The sequence below is a fragment of the Aptenodytes patagonicus genome, chromosome 1 (assembly GCF_965638725.1).
Source record: "Aptenodytes patagonicus chromosome 1, bAptPat1.pri.cur, whole genome shotgun sequence".
NCBI lineage: Eukaryota > Metazoa > Chordata > Aves > Sphenisciformes > Spheniscidae > Aptenodytes > Aptenodytes patagonicus.
Genome location: NC_134949.1, coordinates 177,914,113 through 177,930,355, shown reverse-complemented (window position 1 = coordinate 177,930,355; position 16,243 = coordinate 177,914,113).

Below are 16,243 nucleotides of genomic sequence, written 5' to 3'. Positions count from 1 at the left end.
CTAAAACAGAAGAGGAGAATGCTCATCCAGGCTCTCTGCAGGTTCCTAGATCTGCTAAACTTCTTTGCATCTCTTCTCTCAAAGCCCAAATCCTACTGATACATCACTTGTGGTTTCTGCAGGGCCAGATGTTGGGGGTAACGCACCACAGGTAGGAATTCTCAAGTCCAAATACAGTTAGAGCACTGACCCTAAGAGTTGAATCTGCCAAATACTTTAACATGGTGAAAGATTTATAAAATCCACACTGAATTAAAACCTTTGAATTTTTAATAAGAACTGTGGCATTGGACTTGTAGTTACGATAATGTTTTACTTTTTTCCTTTAAGTATGTTGCAAACATCAACTTTTTTTTTTCCCCAAAAAAATCTGTGAAGTAGATAATAATTTTCTTCATCTTTGCAGAAACTCATGAAAATATTGCCAGAGCATAGAGGGAGCTAGTGTCAGGGCTGGATGAGACAATGTTCTATGGCCATGCTTAGATCAGAATTTCCGAGAACTTCATGATCCTGAAAGAAGCTCAGTCTAAATGCAGGATATGGAAAAGGATGTGGTATGTTCTAACACACACATACACACCCACCCACCCCCATGCATACAGATACTTCTTGAATATTACAGCAGATCCTCTTAGGACACAGAAGACTTCATTTGATCTCATCTGGCTTTGGGTATATGTGTATATGATGAATATGGAGATTTCCACAGAAAATAAACAAGAGTGAAAAACGGAGCCTAAATTCTATTTTTACAAATAGCATTTTGTTTCTTCCCTTTTTATTTTTTCAGATCAGATCCTGGAGAAATGAGGGGTTTACTACTTGAAAGGCAATTCCCCCCCAAAAAAGATAATTTACTGGGACAGATAGTTATGCTTGAAAATTTGCAGCACTCACAAATTCCAGAGACAAGTACATATAACTTTATTTTTAAACAATTTTTAAAAATACTAATTCATTGTAGAAAGAAAACATAAAATAATAAACATTTTTTTGAATAAATGCTCAGAGGAGCTCAACTTCTAGCAGAGTTTCTTCAGTAAAGAAAGCCAACAAGTCCCATTCACAAAATTCTTTACATTTCTTGTGAAAGAATTACCGTTTCTAATTTCTAATGACTTTTGAAAAGCAGGTCAGATGCACTATCTCCAGTGCTAGTTCTCTAATCTTGCATGTACTAAGCTAATTACCCATCAGAGCTGAGAGTATTCAGCATTAGGACCTTTCCCAGGCTCTGGGCTGCACTCTTTCAATGTACACTGCCAGTCTATCAGCTGTTTGCTGGGCCTCGAACAACAGCTGCCAGCAACTGCAAACATCCGGCCTCGACTGAGAGGCATAAAGAGCCAATTGATAGGAACAAACGTCAGGATGCATAGGAATGCCTGCACAATTGTAAATTAATTCTTTGAATTTTAATAGTCTTAAAGGAATGAGAGAGAGGGAAAAGGAAAAAAGGAAGCTGATGTTAAGATAAGCGAGAGTGTGGTATACTGATATTATGTTCCTGGTTGCCCCAAGATGATCACAGTGATTTTTACTAGAGTTGTCTTGGATTTAATCCTTTCTGACCTTCGTTTCCTATGCATCTGCCCTTGCAAGCAAGTTTCTGCAATACTCCAATAAGCTGCTTAACCAAACATCATTTGGCTCTAACAGTGGGCTGATTTGTTTCCTTGTCAAAGGATAGCTAAACCAGTCATTCTGTCTCCAAAGCATCAAGTGATAGACTAGATGGATTTGTCGGTCTTTCATGACTGTGAACTGATACCCCGGCCAAACTGACTCTCTTGTTGTACTGCAATTAGTAATTTTTAAAATATCTTCATTATAGCTTAGGTGTTTGAGCAAATGAGCGCTGCTTTGTCAGGAGAGGTCTCTCCTGAGTTAACAGTGCCAGATTGGATAGAATTTCTTAGCAAAATATTTCCATGGTCAATCTCCTTTTTTAAAATTGAACATGAAAAAAATAGAAAAAAAATTGTTCGTTTCGTGCTGTTAGATATGACTAAGTAACAGTTCTGTGGCTCACAATCAGTTATTGCAACAAACTGGCTCTTCCTACAGCTAATGCAACAGTTCAAAATGGGTCATTAAAGCCTGGAGTTCATGAATGATGTTCAAACAGTGGAAAGCCACACTTAAATGGTTGCATTAGGAACCCCAGTGGACAAACCCAAGACAATTCAGAGTATACGGTTTTCTCCAATGGTTGTGAGAACTCGGAAACAAGAACAACAGCATGAGCTTGTAATGGAATGTCATCCTTAACTCTGAGTTTCCTGGCAGTCGTTCATCTGAGTCACAACTTTAACAGTGTTTAGTTTTTTTGGTTCCCTCCCCCCCTGCATGTGAATCCCCTCACTGTGTTTTTCTTCTTTTCTTTTTTTGGTGGTTGTTTAGTAACAGTTTCTCTGTCTTACATAAACTTGTAGAAACGTGTTGTACTGGTATCTAAAAAATGCATTTTTTCCAGGTTTGAAACATAGTCTGGTCTTTATTAATAGGCAAGCCCAACCAACACCTCTTTAGCCACATACCTTGGCCGGCAACCTAATGTTTTCTTGCTTTGGATCTGGAGACGAGAAGTACAGAGGGTTAATACTTCCAGCAGGGAGCAAAGCCCAGCCTTATGCAAGCTGCATATATAGGAGCAGAAAGGCATTGCAAAAGCGCATGTAGGCCAAGACTGATGTGGGGCTAGATAATCTAATACTGAAAAAACATTTCCACCCTGCCTCTCTGTACAGAGGGATCACAGAATCATACAAAGATAACTTCAGATGCCAATCTTTGGTGGATTCCTGGGAATAGACTTTATCCTCTCCTTTTCCAACAGTGAGTTTGACAGCCCCTAGCCATGGATTCACATTAACACTTTTATGTCAGCTGTTTTTCAAAGCACTGGGTATCCACAACTTACTAATTACAGTAAATCAGGCCATCTTTAGTCTCTTTTCTTTCTGTTAGCAGGAAAAGATTCCAAAATTGTATCTGTGCCTTCAGTCAAGTTTTATTTGCTGTGAAGACAAAATTCAGGATGTGTTCTTAGGGTTCTTTTTACATTATCAGTAGAAAATAATGTTTTGGTCAGAACTTCATTGATTGTTTTGCTGTTCAGCTAAAATGGAGGTCTGAAACTGAGCATACTACTCTTATGCAAGCAAACCTCCCACTGAAATTGGAGGCATTATTGCTCACTTGATTTTGGGTATCCATATTGTAGTTCTTTGCATCTGAGCAGCTACTTCAACTCCTTTTTATTCAACAGAAGGACATAGACCCTTTCGTGGTTCAAGTTATTGAACTTTGCTTAGGTAGCTAACCTTGGATAAGATGAATTGCTGCTCAAAACCCTGTTATTTACCTACAAAAGACCCCTAGGTGAGTAGCTAAGATGGATCAGTTTACATTGTAGGGGGGATGTCTTCTACCCCCAGTGTCAGTAAGAGCTTTACCTGTAAAAGTGGTCCTGGAAGAGAGAAGAGAACAGAGTTGGTAGAGTCATTTTATCATACTGATCACAAAACTTGGACGGAAGTTGGTTGTGCTTTTTCCCCAGGGTGGAAATTTTATTTTGTGAAGCCAGTGGGAACTGTAGGAATTCAGCCTCCCTGGAGACTGAGTGCAAAGAATACAGCAATTTTTATTAGTATGCTGAGGCAGGTCCCTGCTTGTCTGTTTCTCCCTTTTCTCCCTGCATTCGAGTTCTTGCCATTAAGATTAGGGCATTTTATCCAGTAAGTCTTTAATGCAGAAAGTGTAAGGTCTCTGAATCAGGAAATGGAACTTAAGACCCCCTTCTCCTGCCTGGGGAATGCAACTGCATTAACTACTGGGCAATGCATAATCTCTCTTTTGTGTTTCTCACTGATCTAGTTTTGCACAGTAGCCCAATATTTAACAGGAGAGTCTTCCCACAGCAGTTCCAGCTTTGCACACAGACTGGTAGTTAGGCACTCTTTTTGAAAGAAGAAACAAAGACCAATGGTCCAGGGCAAACCTGCAGTGTCTCTCTGTCAGTTTTTTGAAATGGCGGTCCATGTGGTAGCTATGTGGTTGTGCTTTACTTGGTGCTTTGAGTGTGCTCTAGGTGTGGTCTCTTCCTCTCTCCTCCCTCCCCCTCTCCCTCCAACAAATGCATTTCAGGAGAGCTAGACACAGGGAAGCCTCTTTTGCTTGATCCAAACAGCCTGAAGCATGAGATTGGCACCAAGATCCTTGTCTCAGAGACAATGGCAGCATCTCTAAACAAGTACAGTAGCAGAATTTTAGTCATCTGGGTATGTAAACGCTCCTGCATTGACCCCGGTGGTCAATGACTGTTTAGGCAACTAATCTAACTGGTGCCCTAAGTCAGTCATGATTTCTCTGCATAGCTCACTTGCTTAGTTTTCATCCTTAGTCATCAAACTAGTGGAGTTTAGCAACTTTTAGCAAAATCCTTTAATGTTTAGGAAACAGAGTGCAGTTACTGTTGAGACATGTATAAATATGTCTGGCCTGAAAGGAGCAATGTATATTTTACAAATATAAAGGAACAATGCTGCAGCTTCTTTTAAATGTAGCTTGTTACTTTAGTCTGACCCATTAAGTTTTCTAAACCAAGGCTTGTGGTATTTGGCATCCATTCTTCTGTTCTTTTGATAAGTACCTAAACAGGATGTCCTTGCAAATTAAATGAAAAACAGCACTGGAAGATTTCCTCCCTTGGGAATAAGTAGTAAGATTGGCAGATGGCTTAAGTGGAAATACACAGGAATGCACTTTAGCCAGTACTTGAAAATCATTCCAGCAGATATTACTGAGGTAGATTCATGAAGTTCCACCAGGCATCCTTCTGCATTGAATCAATTTTTAATAGCCTCGAGCAAGAGTTTTAATTTATTTTATCCTAATTGTTGCAAAGCAGCCTTAATCTAAAAATTAAAATATATAAATAACAAAAAGTAATAATATTTTCAACTAGTTTTATACCACAGGAATGTCCTTACCATTTATTGGTAAGGAAGCTTGTTGATACACCCTAGCTAGTGAGTTAAGCTCTCTTAAGTCTTCAGGCAACTTACAGCTGAGTTCAAATGCATGTGTGCATGTGCAGTCATTCATGCAAGCATCAAGTTTACCATACTGATGTGTGTGGAGAAGGTTTGTGTATGATAAACTGCATAAACCAGATACTTAATATATTTACTTATGCAGTTATGATCCTCTCATGAGAATTGTGCACTTCAAATCTTTGCTTCATAAGAACTCAAACAATTAGATTCTCTGAGCGGTGTCCAGTGGCAAACAAGCAAAACAAAGCAATGACAAACTGCCAGAAAAAATATTTGCTCTTTACTTGCTCCAGATTCTTCCAGCATTAGCTATGTAATGGAGAAGTTAAAGAAATCTAGTATCTACTGGCCCTCTAGTGGTAAAACGAGAGCTTTTGGGAAGGGGTGGATTCTTCAGCTTCCAGCAGAAAATACACCAAGTCTCCTAATTGTGGAAGAAAGAAAAATAAGAGATAAAATAGTGTGCTTTTGTATATATGATGCATGTATGTATAGATAGATGGATGGGTAGAAGCTAGTTTAAGTCATTTTTAGAGACTTACTGGATCAGATCTTAGCTGGTTTGAGGGTCACTACATTCCATTACACAGTACTAACATGCCTGATGACAGTGCTGCCATTGTTTTCATAATAAATAGGGCCTGGACTTCCTTGGTTGAAGCATAAAAAGAAAAATTACTGTCCTGAACAATCTGACACTAAGAAAAATAAATGTCTTAACTAATTATCTTTAATAGACATATATAAGAAAAGAGATGCGTATCTGTATCTTTCCAGCAAAGAGAGAAGAGATGACAATAGGGTTTGGAATTTTTGGCCATGGTCTTGTGATGCTTCTTTTAACTCACTGTGATTAACTCACAGGGTAGGCAGAGAGCCAAGAACTTTCTCTTTGCCTCTACATTTATTTAAAGGAAAGGGATACCCTTTACCTGTTAGTCAGCAATGGTGTTTTTTTTCTTGTTGTAAACTTCATATAGTTGCAGGGATCCCTTTTTTTGCAGGGATCTAGCTGCAGTGTGATGAGACATGGTGTTATGCATACCGAAGTGTTTCCCTGTTGTAAATGAGACTTTCTGTGTTGCTGTATCACCTGTTCCATGCCATCTGGAAACTGTGATGTGAAATAAACCAGCATGCACAGGTGCTACAATTTGCAGTTTAATTGCTACCATACAGCAGACTATATAAGGGAGAGAACATTAACTATTAAATGGTTTTAAATGTTGCAAAGACAGTTCAAAGGGTAGATTAGAAAATAATGTGAATGCGGTTACTCATGGAAGCACTGATAGTAGGCTTAGTGTTATGGTAGTGCTAGGATTTTCCTTTTCAAAGAGAGAAAAAGGGTTACAATCCTCTTCAGGACTCTTTTATATGGGACCCAGTCTGGCTTCCATCTTATGCAAAGACAAAATTCTGACTGATTCTCTAAATAATATAGGAACCATACTTACTCTTATGTAGTACTTTTCATCATAGATTTCCCATACAATATATGAAATAATAATCTTACTAAATGTTACAGACTATATTTTGTGCATGTGCACAATAGTGTAGTCAAAGGATTTTAATTTGTATTTTATACTTGGAAAAAAAGTAAACCTGTAAGTTTTTATATAACTAACTAGAAGGGGCCCAGATGGACTCAGCAAAGCAGAAAACATCTCTGTAAAATGGCTGTTGTAACCTGTGTTTGCTGTATAATGCTAAAAATGTTCTTTTTCTTTTTTTTTTTTTTTCAATCGGGATTGCCTCAGCCTCAGAGATCTACATGAAAGGAAGATTTTTCTTTGATAAAAAAGATGTAAAAACTGTTTATTCTTGTCAGTGTTGAAAAGCCATGGTAATACACTGTACATGAATATCCCTGAGAGATACACAGGTTCATATGTTTAGATGAAATAGATGAAAGAATAGATGAAAGGCACTAAAAACATGGCAGCGATAGTTCTAAAGTTAAAAATCAACCTTGAAACAATTATAATGAAAAAAAAAAAAGTCTGCATTTTGAACCTCAGTGTCTCTCCTGACTGGTTCTGTGACTTTCTAACTGCTGAATTTAATTCATTTATTCTATGATGTTCTTCTTGAAATTTCTAACAACAGAAGGTGACAGAAAAATGTGTGCAGGTTTTAGAATGCTGAGGTATATTTGAAGTTTCTGCTGCTACCAGTCTTTTGCACCCCAGTTTTTAAGCTTATTTGAAACTCACAAGAAAATTGTCATTTCAATCCCATCCTAATTAAAGTTTTCAGAAATATATTCCCAAAACATCAATTCATGAAGAAAAGTAAGCTGAGCCACACTGTTGTGATAAAGGTGAAATGAAATGTTATTAAATTTAAAAACCTTTTTCTCAAGAAAGAAAAAAAAGAATGGAGAAAATACATTTTGAGGAACATATCTTTATAAAAGGACAATACTTTCACTTGCTGGAGTACTGAACTGAGAACAGGATGGCTAGCTCTAAGCAGCTGAATTGTTAAGCATGAAGTAGTTGTGCGTGTTTTCCAAAGGAAGCTCACGTTTATTTTAACTATAAAATCAATTTAATAGCATTTACTTTTAGTATTTTCCTGGTCAATATTATCCTCACTGCTCTGACATCAGGGTGAGCAGCATGTGGGATGGAAAGGAAATTAGCTTGTTTTTGCAGGGGGACATTTGTGGGCGTAGACTAAAATCCTTTGGGAATGCCAGCTGATTTACCACCACTGGAAACAATAGATTCTCTCTCCTAAGCTACATCACACCACAAACTCAGGCTTTTTTAGTTCTTGTGCTCCACAAGAGACCTTTTACAGTACTATATGTAATTTTTATGACTGCAATATGTATGATGACATTTCTTTACAGTTCTGTGTTGTCAAAGGAAGATCAAGTTGACATGAATTTATAGTGACCACTATGTGCGAATAACTGTGTTTTAAAAGTGGTGGAGTTGTATAATAGCGGTACAGAAAGTTACATCCTTGGACATCTTATATGTTTTTTGATACATGTTCTAAATTCCCATTAGCAGTTTCTAACATTAGGAAAGCCTGTTAATAATACGGCATGGATTTTCTTTGAGATAAACTGATTATATTTCTCTATTAAATTTGTCTCCACTATAGATTTAAGGTCACAATTCACAAAATAATAGTGCTCCTTATTTAAAAAGAAAATAAATTTTATATCACAATTAAAAATATTTTTGCAAAATTGTATAAAGTGTTAACTCTAGCAAAGTCAGTTCAATTAAGTTTTAAAGTAGTAATGAAAAGACTTTAAGAACTGCAGAGTTTGGATGTTTAGTCAGTTATCACAGCTATTAAAAATGCTTGGCTTAATTAAACACTGACAGATTGGCAAACCTTGTGACAAGTGGTTAGCTGTGAAAATTTACCAGATTCTACCTCCTTTGAAGCTATAAATACCTTACAAACTGTCGTGGTTTAACCCCAGCCAGCAACTAAGCACCACACAGACACTCGCTCACTCCCACCCGCAGTGGGATGGGGGAGAGAATCGGAAGAGTAAAATGAGAAAACTCGTGGGTTGAGATAAAGACAGTTTAATAAGTAAGGCAAAAGCTGCACACACAAGCAAAACAAAACAAAGAATTCATTCACTCCTTCCCATCGGCAGGCAGGTGTTCAGCCATCTCCAGGAAAGCAGGGCTCCATCACACATAACGGTTACTTGGGAAGACAAAACACCATAACTCCAAATGTCCCCCCCTTCCTTCTTCTTCCCCCAGCTTTTATTGCTGAGCATGACGTCATATAGTGTGGAATATCCCTTTGGTCAGTTGGGGTCAGCTGTCCTGGCTGTGTCCCCTCCCAGCTTCTTGTGCACCCCCAGCCTACTCGCTGGTGGGCTGGTGTGAGAAGCAGGAAAAGACCTTGACCCTGTGTAAGCACTGCTCAGCAGTGATGAAAACATCCCTGTATTATCAATGCTGTTTCTAGCACAAATCCAAAACAGTGCCCCATACTAGCTGCTATGAAGAAAATTAACTCTATCCCTGTCAAAACCAGCACATTCTCCACTCCTTGTTCCATACCATTTACATCATGCTCAGGTCCCACACTATCCAATACATCCTCATTACCCACCCCCCCCTTCTCATCCTTTTATATAATATGCAGATATCATTCCCTTAGTTTATGGACCACCCTTGTAAAATGTCCATAAAATGTCCACAAATGTCCGCAAAATGTCCACTGAGTTAATTTAGTCCATGGCTTTGGGCTCCATCTGTTATGGTGGTCACTCAGGACAGGAGAGGTGGTGTGCTGCGTGGAGTTATTGGGCACCAAAGCCAGCTCAGGTCGGGTCACTGCTGCGCTTGCACTGCTTCTTGTAAGGCTTGTCCTCTATTGGTTCAGGTGGTTCCTGCTATAGTAATTCCTATAACATGCAACTCAAATCCTGGGTTACAACAATTTAAAGGTATTTCCATTACAGTCTCCATCCCTGGTCCCTTTGGACCAGACCATAGGGTTTAACATTGCAATGAACTCCTCCCCTTGCCCCTACTCTGGCTTGGAGTTATCCACAGACTGCAGTCCCTTAGGGGTATACCTGCTCCAAGTGGAGCCTTATCTATGGGCACAGTCTTGTCAGGCATATACCTGCTGCGGCATATATTTATCAACAGCAACAGATACATCGAGGTATACCTTCTCCAATGTGGACTTATGCTTGGGCCACAATCACTTAAGAGGTACACCTGCTGTGGCTCAGACATAACCATGGCCACAGATGCTTCGAGATGTACCTGCTCTGGCGTGGGCTTATCCATGGCCACAGACCCTTAGGGGTGTCCTGCTCTGACGTGGACTCATCCACAGGTCACAGTCCCTTCGACTCGAGTTCACACTGGAGATCCAGCCTGTCCAGTACAGCAGCACAGAAACAGCAGCGATGCCCTGGCCATCTGCCAGCCCAGGCGCATGGCCATTGCTATTATCTAAATGTTCCCAGGCACAGCAGAGTAAGATGATAAGCAGTACAGCAGCACAGCAAGCAGCAAAAGCAAAAAGCAGCCACTAACGAGCACTAGACTCTAATGTACAGTAAGGCAAGCAAGCCCCATGGCAAGCACAGGAGCCTGCCAATTAATAGCTAAACAGCAATAACAGCTATAAATTCAATCTAGCACATTCCAATCAAATGTGTTGTTATCTGGAACCCTTCGAGCCCTATGTTGGGCATCAAAAAGGACTGTCGTGGTTTAACACCAGCCGGCAACTCAGCACCACACAGCTGCTCGCTCACTCCCACCCGCAGTGGGATGGGGGAGAGAATCGGAAGAGTAAAATGAGAAAACTCGTGGGTTGAGATAAAGACAGTTTAATAGGGAAAGCAAAAGCCACGCACGCAAGCAAAGCAAAACAAGGAATTCATTCACTCCTTCCCATTGGCAGGCAGGTGTTCAGCCATCTCCAGGAAAGCAGGGCTCCACCACGTGTAATGGTTACTTGGGAAGACAAGCGCCATCACTCTGAACATCCCCCCCTTCCTTCTTCTTCCCCCAGCTTTATATGCTGAGCATAACATCATATGGTATGGAATATCCCTTTGGTCAGCTGGGGTCAGCTGTCCTGGCTGTGCCCCCTCCCAGCTTCTTGTGCACCCCCAGCCTACTCGCTGGTGGAGTGGTGTGAGAAGCAGAAAAGGCCTTGACTCTGTGTAAGCACTGCTCAGCAATAACCAAAACATCCCTGTATTATCAATGCTGTTTCCAGCACAAATCCAAAACAGTGCCCCATACTAGCTGCTACGAAGAAAATTAACTCTATCCCTGCCATAACCAGCATGTAAACACATCAGTACTTCTCTTTTCAGTAGCTTTCAGAACTGAAATGACAGAATTCTACTAAACTAATTTAGATTGGTTTAGGTGACATTGCCTATCAGGTTTTAGTGTATAGAGTCCATATGATTTATGACACTTGACAGACAGATAAGATGATAAGATCCCTGGTTGCCATGTAACTAGTACTTAATCCCAACCTTGATTAGCTAAATTATTCTATTAAATTTTAGTTACTAGCGTGGTTACTGGGTCTGTTTGCATGCTTATGGTCAAGTACTTGCTCAAAAACCTTACAAGATCAAGATTAATCAAATACTCTGTCATGACTATTAATTTGACACTGACTTAAAGAAATCATCTGTATCTTCAAAACTTCTAGTTCTCCTCAAAATTTGAACCATTTCTCCCTTAGTTTAGGCTTGTAAGAGTTCAAAGTTTCAACCTGAGCTGATCATAAACTTTTTCCTTATAGTCAATGGAGAGAAACAGGCAATTGACCTGAGCTGTCTGAGACCTTAGATCTGAAGATGAGACAAACTGTGCTCCTGAATATTTCATTTCCCTCTACTGACAGTACAGTGAAGCCAAGGGAATTGTCATAGATGTTGATGACTAGTTTCAGACGTTTAAAGCTATGTGAGGTGAATCCTCCCCGTGGAGGTCCAACTTTTAGTGTTTTCACCTACTGGTGAAAAAAATGGTATCTCTGTCTATCTCTAGCTCTATTTTTGCAGTAATAGACTCACATTGCAACAAAGAATGCAAGTCATTCAGCCATCTGTACTAAGGAATTTTATAAAAACTCATATGTCCACCTTATGGGGGGAAAAAAAAAAATCATTCTACTGCTTCTTTGAGGTCTTTTTTTTTTTTTTTTTTTGTAGTTAAAAATCATGCCTTCATTTGTGTATAGTTGGCATATAGATACACATACACACACATATATATAAAAATGGCACTCATACTTAATCCTCAATTCAATTCATGAACATTTTTGTGCTGTTATTTTTGTATGCTAAAATGTTACACTAGTATCTAACTTTAAAGTTGTTACTTCCTTAAACAATAAAAAATACACAATAATTCATATTTTGTTTTAGTTTAGTGTTTTATTGCCACTACTACTTTCCAGTTAAAACAGCAAATATCCTAAGCTCAGCTGAAATGACTTCCTGTCATTTGGAATTTCATCACTGTTCATATCTGCCAACATACCAAAAATAGCATATGATGGGTAAGAATAGTGACTAAATTGCCACAGTGTAGTGTAACATTCAATGGTGAAGGCCAAGTCCTTGCTGTTAAAACAGTTCCACATAAGAAGAAGCCTGAAGACTTTGTGAAGTCCATGGGGTCCCTCTGGGGTTCAATAAACTGACCAGAACAAGCAATCAGCAGAGATGAAGCCTCACTGCAAAGCACTGAAAAGCAGAGAAAATTTTGTTAAACAAAGCTGATGATTTCAGTGACTTCTGGATGAAACTTATAATAAGGTGAAGACAAGTAGAAATGTATGAATTGGCAGGTAGACCTATTTTTATACTGTGAGACCCGAACTGATGATTGCATAAGCAATTTAAATACCTTTCCACTATCATATCTATAAAATGTGTGTAAACATTCTTCAGAACAAAAGGTGTTTTATGACCTGCACAATAAACCAGGAACCCAGATGAGGACAGGTATGCAAAAGGTGTTTCAGCAATAGAATGCAGCTGTCTGCTTTCCAAACTGAAGGTACTGCATAAATTGACCGTGATGAAACTGTGTGCAGTCTTGAAAGATTTTGGGTTTGAAATATTTGTCCTGTTCGATATGTTAATTCTTCTGCAGCTTGATTCTGATGTTTGCACTTATTTTACAAACTATTCTCTGGAAAGTAATAGAACTACATCTTTGATTCAATAAATAGTGTTTAAAAACCCCATGCATATTAACCTTGTGATATCTTATCATCCCGCCGAACAGCAGAAGTAGAAAAAGTACACTGAAGATCAACTGGCTAATCAGTGGTATGGAATGACTTCCATATGAAGACTCTGTACACAGATGAGGAATCTTCAGCAAGATACAAGTATGAGTGATACGCAACAGAGGTCTTTAAAATCCTAAAGGGACTGACACATGACCATCTGTAACTGCCAAACTGAAGAGTAGGACTGGAGTTCAAAATGATCTTGGCTTATTAGTGGAATTGGCTAGAAGGAAATGAGAGGGATATTTAACAAAGTCCATCATAAAGTAAGAATAAGTAAGAAATACAAGATGAGAAAAACTATTTAACAGCAGTTCTTAAGAAAAGGCTCTGAGATTATAGGGAACCAGAATTTCACTATGCCGTATTGTTATGAAGAAGACAATCAAATTGAGTTGTTTAAATAGGAATTAAGGCTGCAAGATATGTAAATGATCCATCTGCTCTACTGAGCAACATTAAAGTATCAGCTGGAATTCAAGTCTGGGTACCACAGAGTCATAATATGTGGCCTAAATGAAGAGAGTCTTAATGAGAGCAACAAAAACATCCACAAGTATGGAATATGTGATGTGTGATGAATGAAAGAAATGGTGTTGCTTACTTTAAAGAACTGAAGATTTATAGAGGTCATGATAACACCCTTCAAATACATAAAAGAATTTTCCAAAGAGGAAAAGAATAATCTGTTTTCCATAACTATGGCAGATAAGAGCAGTAATAAGTTACTGTTGTTTGGTTGGGGCTCTTTTTAGCAAATTGATCATGTTAGATATCAGGAAAATTTTGTAAAGGTAAGAGAAGCAAAGAAGAGAACATATTAAACATATACTGTGCAGTCTACATCACTGGAACACTGTCAGAAATAGATATACATGATCATGCCAGGGCAAAATTAGACAGAGATGATGATTTCTGAAGTCATGGCAATGTTATTTTCTTATGATTCTTTCTCACAAGAATCTAGTGACATTCAGCAATGTGCATCCAGTAATGTGGTAATTAAAAAAAAAAAAAAAAAAGGAGCTCAGAGCTACAGGATAACATGGAATCTAAAAGTATAAATAGCTTGAAGAAGTGACTAAACAGATAGTCAGTTAGTAACTAGAACAAACAGTGGTCTAACGCTGTAATTTTTATATAGGATTGCTGCATCACTCAAATACACTGGAAAGATTATTTTGAGGCAAGCTTACAGATTTCTACATAGGCTTTTAAAATCTTCCAACCTGAAGATACCTTCCAGAAAAACATCTTAGATTCCCTAGTGTTCATCCTGGTGTTTTTTCCTTCCTTTCATCATTTACTCATCCTATTTGCCTATTAAAAAAAAGAAAAAGGTGAGATTTCTAGATGTATAATACAATAATATGCATTCTGTTAAGTCCTTTAAATAAGTGTAATCTATCACTCTTTTTTGCTCTTGTGCATAACCATCAAATTTCATAAATTTTTAGTAATATTTATACTGTACTTGGGGTCTCTTTCTCTTGGTAAAATGTAAGATAAAAGAGAGACTATAATCAGTGTTCTGCAGAAAATCACTTGATGTTTCAGGCATAAATTATTTATGTTAGTTGATGCAGCAAGTCTAGTTCAGCCTTCTCTTCTGGAATGGGCAGAATGTAAAGAACACAGATGAAAATCTGAGAGAAGTAGTTACTCATTCAGTTTTTGATGGAGGTACAGACATTTTATTCCTTTAGGGAGGAAAGAGGAAGAAAAAGGAATAAAAGATACAATAACATATCTCTTTAGCAGATTATTCAAAGGGATATTGTCCTTCCAAGGGAACTGAAAGAATGATTCTCTGTCAACATGGGAGTTTGGAGATAATGCAGTTGGAAAGGCTTCTCATTGCAGAGGAAGCAGAGGCCTGGGAAAGTTGGTTAAAAGAAAACACATAATATCAGCAAATTGAAATGTAGGGTGCAGTTACTGGGAAAATAAGAAGAAAAACATATGAGTTTAATAACCCATTTTGCTTGTAAGAAGAATACTTTACAAGAGGGTTTTTTTTATTAGACTTCTGAAAAACTTCTGTATTCAGAATTAATAAATAATTTTTCTTAAAGGATGAGAAAAATCTGATTGAATATAAGAAAACTTTAAAGCAAATATCAAATTCTCATAAAAAAGGAGATCTGTACTTTTTAAAAGGTTAATTGACAAAAGTAAAGCCTGGTTTAGGGTGCAAACATTGTTAGATAGAGATGGAAATTAAAAAGTGGATGTTTCTGAAGTGGTTGAGATACTTTAAAGACAGGGTGAACAGAAAAATTTAAAGATAAGAATTTCACAGTTTTCATAAATTTGAGACCCAAACAATGTTTAGTGACCTTCCAAATGCAGCAACTGAAAATAGTTCATCGTAGCAAATACTCTGAAAAACAGGACCAGTTCTTTGTTTCCTTCAGTTACTCAGTCTGAATATAACGAAAAGCTATTGCTTAGATTAGAGGCACTTCCAATTAATGCAATTAATTATAAGAGAAGAATACACCTTTGCTGTATTAGTATTTTTGTGCATACTTATTTCTGGACTCTTATGCCAGGGTGGTACTAGGAAACATCAAGGAAACAATGTTTCCCAGAGTACTTAGAGCCCTGTCAGGAAATGAAAACTCAGGAATTTCTATATGGGTGGATGAAGATGGGCTCCTGCTCCTCGAGGCTGTGTTTGAAATGGCAGCACAGTGGAAATTTGTTTTGGATACCATTGAGCTACATTAGTGTGGCACAATGCCACAACGAACATATCTCATGTTACTGCCATCCAGACAGACATATCTGATCTTTGCTAGGAGTTATGCTCACTTAGAAACAGCACCAGGCAAAAATATCTACCTAGTTTGTTGCTTGCAGGTGCCCATCTTTAACCCAAGTTGCAGAAAAAGCAAAAGACATCATGTCTTTTTATGCACATAATACTCTGTGTAGACATCAGGCTGTTCTCCAGCTATACAGGTGAGGAGCATTATGTTTATTATTCACCTCAGCTAATATATATTTATATACTATTCATATGTCTTTATATGTGTATAATGTATAATATATTTTTATGTATGTGAAAATATACGTGTGTATATGTATATTCAGGGCTATATCAGCAGATCATAGAATCATAGAATCATAGGGTAGTTTGGGTTGGAAGGGACCTTTAAAGGTCATCTAGTCCAACCCCCCTGCCGTGGACAGGGACATCTTCAACTAGATCAGGTTGCTCAGAGCCCCGTCCAACCTGACCTGGAATGTTTCCAGGGACGGGGCATCCACCACCTCTCTGGGCAACCTGTGCCAGTGTTTCACCACCCTCAGCGTAAAAAATCTCTTCCTTCTATCTAGTCTAAATTTACCCCCCTTTAGTTTAAAGCCATTACTCCTTGTCCTACCAC